Here is an 8,590-nt window from a genome sequence, read left to right as displayed (position 1 = left end):
GGGACACCGTGATGGAAACCAGAGCGCACGAAAACACCGTTTACCTTCCCGCCACGGTGGTACCTATTTACTTGCCCTGGTGTGCTTTCGAACTGCTAGGTTGGCAGAAACTGGGACAGAGCAATGGGAGCTCACCCCATCGTGCGGTTTTGAACTGCTGACCTTCTGATCAGCAAACCCAAGAGACTCAGTGGTTTGGACTACAGTGCCACCCACATATATGAGAATAGACTGCCTTTTTATGATTTTATTCTTATTTATTAAAATTGTGTACCGCCCTATGCCCATGGGTCTCAAGGCGGCTCACAGGATAAAATCACAATATAAAACCACAAAATACATAATCAAAATAGAAACAACCCAAAAGCACAAACACACCCTTTGATGGGACTCAAGGAGGCTGTATTCTCTTCGAGGCTTCCTCTGCCCTCACTGACATCCTCTTCGAGCTCCGGGGAGGGTCTCCTCACGAGCCAAGAGAACTCTCCAGCTCTCTTCCACCATTCCCGGGTATGAATTGAATTATTTAGTTATTTCCCAATGCTGTGCGTTTATGTGGTTGTAAGTGAGTAGAATGCTGGAGGATGCCTGTACTGGGCAAAAACTGCACATATTTTGTGCCACTTCATCTGCTTGCATAGAAACGAACATTTCACCATACATTTGACCCCGTTTGTGGCAAAAATTATTCTCACCGCTTGGCAGGGTGGTCAGTGGCATAGCGTGGGTTGCCAGCGCCTGGGGCTGCACAGACTGGGGAGATTGGGAGGGAGGGAAACGGACGGAGTATGCATGTGCATTCAACTGGAGATTGCAGCCACAGAGATAAGAAAAGAAGAGTCGTTCTGTTGATTGGAGAGGCCACTTCCTGGTTCGCATGGAGAAACCATTTTCAACCAAGCCTAGAGATGGAAACATGCAGTTGTATTGAGGCAGCACCGGAGGTTGAAATTTTGTGCCCGTAACAATTTTGCGCCCAGGGCAACTGCCCTTGTCCCCCACCCCACCCTGCTAAGTCACTGAGGATGGTACTGATGACTGACTTACTGTATATTTCCTGCACTATTTTTCTAGAAAAAGAGGTGCTGGAAATCACCACAAATGCTTCACTTGCTCTCTTATAATGGCAATGGCACCCACCAGAGAGGAGCTGGAACTTAGCCCTGCTTATATCCAAGGCAATGATGTTGTTGTTTAGTCGTTTAGTCATGTCCGACTCTTCGTGACCCCATGGACCAGAGCACGCCACGCACTCCTGTCTTCCACTGCCTCCCGCAGTTTGGTCAAACGCATGCTGGTAGCTTCGAGAACACTGTCCAATCATCTCATCCTCTGTCGTCCCCTTCTCCTTGTGCCCTCCATCTTTCCCAACATCAGGGTCTTTTCCAGGGAGTCTTCTCCTCTCATGAGGTGGCAAAGGTATTGGAGCCTCAGCTTCCAGTGAGCACTCAGGGCTGATTTCCTTCAGAATGGATAGGTTTGATCTTCTTGCAGTCCATGGGACTCTCAAGAGTCTCCTCTAGCACCAGAATTCAAAAGCATAAATTCTTCCGCAATCAGCCTTCTTTATGGTCCAGCTCTCACTTCCATACATCACTACTGGGAAAACCATAGCTTTAACTATACGGACCTTTGTTGGACCTTTGTTGGCAAGGTGATGTCTCTGCTTTTTAAGATGCTGTCTAGGTTTGTCATTGCTTTTCTCCCAAACTCCATGGACAAAGACAACAAGGCAATCTACCCCTTGCTAAATCGGGTCCTCCCTTAAAGAGGGCACGTGTTGCAGTGAGACCTGGCAACCAAACCCTGTGTTGTGGGGGGGAAGATTGATTAGCTGCAACACCCAATGGTAGGTCCCTTGATGCAGGGTTTAATCAGACCAACGGGACACAAGCTAAACAGACCAAGGGACCTATTTCTGCCCATGCACGTGACCCAGAGCTTCCTCTTTCAGTGCATGCATTTGGAACACCCGCCCACCTCTCTCTACTTTTAGGGCTTTGAGCTTGACCTTGCAATGCCGTCGTGTGTCGTCTGTTGTTGGGACAGGGGCACGGCAGGAATTTTCCCCACTTGGCTGATTGGCTGTTGCCATTTGCGTTTCACCTGCTGCGTAGCAAATCGTCACAACTTGTAAGGTTGCAGATAGGCTCTGGTTCAGGTGATAGGAATGGGAGAACGGTCTCGCCATCCCTATGCAAAGGGTATTCCGTTAAAGGAATCCTGGGACTCAGTGGTTTGGTCAACCCCTGAGAGGGGGTTGTACCCGTGCCTGAGTCCTGGGGGGCATTTGGGTGGTGGAGATAGCCTGTTCCCTGCTTTCCGCTTATCCAGGTGTTCACCCTAGGCTGACCTATGCTGGTGCCCTGGGTCAGCGCTACCTGCAACGGTGAAGGGAGCTAGTCAAACCAGAGCCTATGAAACCACTCACTTTCTGTAATCAATAAAGTTGTGGCCTAAATTCTGCCAAAAACCAAACCAAAATTTGAGTCTTGTCTGAATCTATTTAAGGGAGAGATTTAAAGGTCTGAACATGCAAACAGTGACCTGTATATATCCCTCTTCTATGTCAGAAGGTTCTGGTTCTATGTCAGAAGAAGCTCACAAAAAGAATAGCGTATCTGAAGAAGTGTGCATGCACACGAAAGCTTATACCAAGAACTAACTTAGTTGGTCTTTAAGGTGCTACAGGAAGGAATTTTTTTATTTCGAAAAAGAATAGCGTGAGCATACAAGGAAGCATTTGTTCTCACTCTGTTTCCTTGCATGCACAGACAAATCCAAAAATATACACTTTTAAAGAAATCTAATAATCCTTACTTGAGGCTTCAAACTCCTTGGGGGTAGATAGATACAAGGCAGTAAACCAGCAGAAGGAAAGCAACACAGTTAAGGGGGGGGGGAACTAATAAAAATTCCCATAGGAAGGAAATGAAACCCACCCTTCGAACCTCTGAAATAAAAGGAAGGCAGACGAGAAGAAAAAGAAAAAAAAGACTGCTAAATTGTTGTGCTTGCCTGGAAATGAGTCCACAAGCCAGCTGTATTTGGCACTGGTACTCAAACTGTTTTCTAAATGTGTGTGTGTGTGTGTGTGTGTGTGTGTGTGGTGTATTTTTCACCTCTTTTGAACACACTTTCCCAAACGGTAGAAAAAAGAAAAAAACTGAAAAAACCAGAGGGCAGGGGGGAGAATCAACAACCCCAAACTCCTACACTATAAAATTCAGATCCAAGGTCTGTCTTTCAAGCAGCCTTTAATTTGGAAGGCTTAGCTAGAATTGCCAGATGTCTCTAATTTTAAGTTATTTCCCTAAACTTCAAGAGTTGCTCCTTGTTTCCCCCCCTCCCCACATTTCATAGCTCTGAAGAATATAATGACTGACCATTGTTTCAGAACTGTACAATGCCAGAGAAGCCCACACAACATATGCCACAGTTTCATAAAGGTCCTTAATTTGAGTGGGGTGGGCGGAGGCAGGGAATCCATAAAATGTCCTCTAAATAAATAAATAAATAAAGGAACAGTGGTACAGTGGGTACAGCTGAAGAAGGGGCGTGACTTCCTGCTGTCCCTTGGAAAGCTGGTCTTTTTGTGCCACACTGGGGAAGACATCAGCACTGACCTGTGGGCTGGGATAAGTTGACTTGTTCTCGTGTGCTGAATAGGGTTATTCACAAATCATCACCAGGGTTCATCATCAGTGGTACCATGGAGAAAATTGCAATTAGACTGCAATCCTCATCCCACTTACCTGAGCATAACCCCCACTGAATTCAATTGGATTTACAGTCGTACTTTGGCTCCCAAATGCCTTGGGAGTCTAATGTTCCAGCTCCCGAACAATCAAAAATCGGAAGTGAGTGTTCCAGTTTTTGAATGTTCTTTTGGAAGCCGAACATCTGACGGGGCTTCCGATTGGCTGCAGGAGTTTCCTGCAGCCAATCGGAAGCCGCACTTTGGTTTTCGAACATTTCAGAAGTCAAACGGACTTCCAGAACGGATTCTGTTTGACTTCCGGGATACGGCTGTACTTCTCAGTAGCAGACCCTCCAAGTATCCCTATTTTCCAGGGACAGTACCAGATTCACAGAAGCCGTCCCGGTTTCTGATCTCATCCTGAAATTTCCTGCTTTCCCTTAGGACGTTCCTATTTTCATCGGGGAAATGTTGGAAGATATGGAATTATGCAATCCCAAGCCAAAACCATATAACCTTTAGAAGACATCTGAAGGCAACCCCATATAAGGAAATTTTTTATGCTTAATGTTTTTAATGTATGTTGGAAGTCACCCAAAGTGGCTGGGGCAACCTAGTCAGTTGGGTATAAATAATAAAATTCTTATTTTTAATATTATCATAGAATAGGATGTCCCTATTTTCATTAGAGAAATGTTGGAAGGTACACAGTAGACATGGTTAGGATTGCAGCCACAGATAATGCAGCTAGCAGCTTGCCAACCTTGAGGGTAGACGTCTTTCCCAGTCTGACACCTAAAATCCTTCAAACAGCAGAATTTGAACCAGGGCCCATCTGCATCCACAGCATGTGGTCTTCCACTGAGCTTTGGCACCTGACCAGTTGTGCTTTTGCAGACTGAAATATGGATGGATTTGCTTGTTGCAAACAAGAGATGGAAGAAGAAAAATGAATGGTTTAGATTCCCACTTTTTGCCTTGATGGCCCTGGTGTGCAAATCTGGAATTTGCCCAAGGCCTAGAGGTTCCAGGCAGCACCCTCAGGTAGCTGCTGGGGCATGAACACAGCCCATCACTGGGCTGGCACCTACTTTACCACATAAGGGGGGCATTGCTGGCAATGTAAACAGTACCACTGAGTGCTTTGTGATGATCACACTGGTGCCACCAGCTGGTAATGTCATGGTCACCAAGTTAAGCCCATCAAAGTGGCCCATTGTTGGTTTTTAATGTTCGTAATTTGGTTTAAGGGGAAAATGCTACAGGTCAAATAGAACGAGAATGTCCTGGATGCCTATATCCAGGTTTGGGGGCAAGTAGTCTTTGGTAAGAGAGCCCAGCAGAGATTTGAAATCGCAAAACATGCAGCAAAGTAAATCATGGAAACATAGGCTGTTAGACCTTTGAAATATCTCCTGCTAGGTTGCTTCCAAATTTCCCCACTTCCTTTATCCTAGAAAGAGACCACACATTTGGTAAGTTAAATTTATTTACAAACTTCTCAAAGATCAGATTCGTGTGCTTTTCCATACAGCAGCAAGAAAAGGCAGGCCATATAACTTAGGTTCCAAAACGGTGTTTCTAAATTATTTGCATACAAGCACAAATATGGCTTGCCAAATATGGCTTGCTTAAGCCACACAGTCTAAGCCTGGAGCATCTGGTTTGGACCTCTGCACTGTAGAGTTCGCACGGTGGAAGAAAGTGGAAAGTGGGAGAATAAATAATTTGGTAGCCCTTCTTTCCAAGGTAAGGAGGTGTGACCTAGCTAAGCCTGGCAGGACATCTTCCTCTATGGTCTTAACCCCTTCATGCATTACTTAGAGTTAAGCATGTTGATTATATGAGGCTGATTTATCTCACACCATCAAGGTGTATATGTGTGTGAAGGAGGGGAGTCCTCCCAGAGATCAAGTTGCTGAGGAACTTCATGTTGACTACATCATTCAAAGTTGGAGCACCTGAACATGGGTTGCTTTAAATAATTTAAATATTTGTCCAGGTTACCAAGTTTTGTTAACAAAGCGGCTGATTGGTGACTTCTCATTCATTAATTACCATGAGTCGTTCTGATGGAATTGCTTTAATCTGTATGGGAAACCAGTGAGGTTGTAGCACTGGTTGACCTTCTACCAGGAATGTGGAGCTTCGTAAGTAATGTTGGAGTTAATGGAGGTCCCCACATGAGGACAAGGTTCTCTTGAACACAGCATAGATTAGTTTAAATCAAGGCTATCATTTATTAGCGTTCTCTGTGGTTCTTGAGAATTAGGAAAAAAGAATGAGAGCCATTATACATGGGCAGGCAATCATTACTTTAATGAGGAAAGCGCTGTGCCTTTTGTTCTGGCAGCAAAAAACTCAAGAGAATAATAAAACCTTGAAGAACTAATTTTATATTTCCCTGTATTCTTAAGGCAATTCCCCATTTCCAAAGACATTGGTAGTCCAATCAACAAGGGTTAGAAGAACAGGAGAAGGTCTTACTGATGAGAGAGACTGTCTACCCTTGATGGGAGAGGTGGAAGTCAAAACAGCTTCCTCAAATGGCTCCAGCCATTGGTGAAGCATGCACATTTCCTTCTGCACCCAGGAAATATCTAGAGATGGGGAGGTTTTCAGTTGTGTTGGCTGAATTATGCTTCATTCCGTCAGCACTGTTCTGAGGTGCTTTTGGCATTGGGGTGGGGTGGGGTGGGGGGAGGATTCCATTACTGGGCTAATACCATGAATTTTTTTTTGGCCAAATCACTGTTTCCCTCCAGTCTTAATCGGTACTGATCTGAAATCTGACTCACGCATAACCCCAAGATCTAGAGAAAAGTCTGAAATGAGAAAAAAATTGTATGTGTGTGATTTAAATTCAAATACAGTGGTGCAGTGGTACCTCGGGTTAAGAATTTAATTCATTCTGGAGGTCCGTTCTTAACCTGAAACTGTTCTTAAGGTACGACTTTAGCTAATGGGTCCTCCCGCCGCCGCCGCCAGATTTCTATTCTCATCCTGAAGCAAACTTCTTAACCTGAGGTACTATTTCTGGGTTAGCGGAGTCTGTAACCTGAAGCATCTGTAACCTGAAGCGTATGTAACCTGAGGTACCACTGTACCCTGGTTTAAGAACAGCTTAGTTTATGAACAACTTGGATTAAGAACGCTGCAAACCTTGAAGTAGGTGTTTTGGTTTGTGAACTTTGCCTTGGAATAAGAACATGTTTTGCTTCCTGTTGAGTGTGTTCCATTTGTAAACTGAGTCCCCCGCTGCTATGGGAAAGCACACCTTGGTTTAAGAATGCTTTTGTTTAAGAACAGACTTCCAGAACAGATTAAGTTCGTAAACCGAGGTACCACTGTATTGGGTTGTGGTGCTTACCTAGGGACAAAATCTAGCACTGTAACAAAGATTAAGTCAAAGAGAAACAGACTAGGATTGTGGGGGTAAGGGATGCTGCCACTGACATCCATCCATTGGCTTGGTTCACACATCATAAACTTCACTCTGGTTTAAAGGTAAACATGCAGTGTGCTGGTGTATGGGGAGAATGTCAAAACTGCTTTGCTCCTCTCCTGCTCCTAGTGTTGTAGTGCCACCGGGAGCTCAGCCATGGTTTGGCTTAACGTAGCATCTGGGGCTGAGGCCACAGGTTGTCTCTCTCCAAACGAGCCAGGAAACATAGTTAAGGTTGATTCTTTGATTACAATAGTCTAATCTGAAGGTGATCAGTGTTATGATGGCTAACAGGGGTTGGGCTATCTCTGCCTAGGAGGAATCACCACTAGAGCAGCAGCAGCAGCAGCAGCAGCTGAGAGAAGAGACTCAAAGGCCACAAACGTTATTGAGGTCTCCAAGGACAAAGCTGGATCTGAAAGCACCCACAAAGTGCAAAGTAGAAAGGCAGAGTAGAAAGGGTCTCCTGAAAGGGTCTCCTGAGAGCCAGCATGGTGTAGTGGTTAAGAGCGATGGACTCGTAATCTGGTGAACCGGGTTCGCTTCCCTGCTCCTCCACATGCAGCTGCTGGGTGACCTTGGGCTAGTCACACTTCTCTGAAGTCTCTCAGCCCCACTCACCTCACAGGGTGTTTGTTATGGGGGAGGAAGGGAAAGGAGATGGTTAGCTGCTTTGAGACTCCTTAAGGGGAGTAAAAGGTGGGATATCAAGTCCAAACTCCTCCTCCTCCTCCTCCTCCTCATCTTCTTCTTCTTCTTCCCCCCAGGATGAGAGATGTAGGCTCCCAGGTGGGAGAGGAGAGAGTCTACTTCTCTCTCTCTCTGTGGATAAATGATAGGATATATATTATATAAATATGATAAAAGAGTTTACAGTGGTACCTCGGGTTAAGTACTTAATTTGTTCTGGAGGTCCGTTCTTAACCTGAAACTGTTCTTAACCTGAAGCACCACTTTAGCTAATGGGGCCTCCTGCTGCCGCCGCGCCACTGGAGCCCGATTTCTGTTCTTATCCTGAAGCAAAGTTCTTAACCTGAAGCACTATTTCTGGGTTAGCGGAGGGTATAACCTGAAGCGTATGTAACCTGAGGTACCACTGTTTAATTATTTTCTCTCTCTCTCTTTCTTTCTCTTTGTCTCTTTTTCCCCTCTTACTTTTAATTTTTTTTATTTTTTTATTCTTGTTTTGAAGTCTGGTTCTCATTGTATTTTAAATTAAAAAAATTCAACAATTTTTTTTTATAGAAAAGGTGGAGTGCAACCCTCTTGAGAGACTGTGAGAACTGTGACTGCTGCATAATCACTGCTGCTGAGAGCAATGAGTCTAAGGCTATTGCTGCATAGCCATCCATTAACACAGATATTAGTTAAATACACTATAGTAATAGCAGTGATCAGCCAGAGCCTTGAGCTTACCTACAGTCAAGTAAGTTCCACTGAAATCA

This window comes from Podarcis pityusensis (genome assembly GCF_964106645.2).
Source record: "Podarcis pityusensis genome assembly, chromosome: 17".
NCBI classification, from domain to species: Eukaryota; Metazoa; Chordata; class Lepidosauria; order Squamata; family Lacertidae; genus Podarcis; species Podarcis pityusensis.
Note: the sequence above shows the minus strand (reverse complement) of the source record.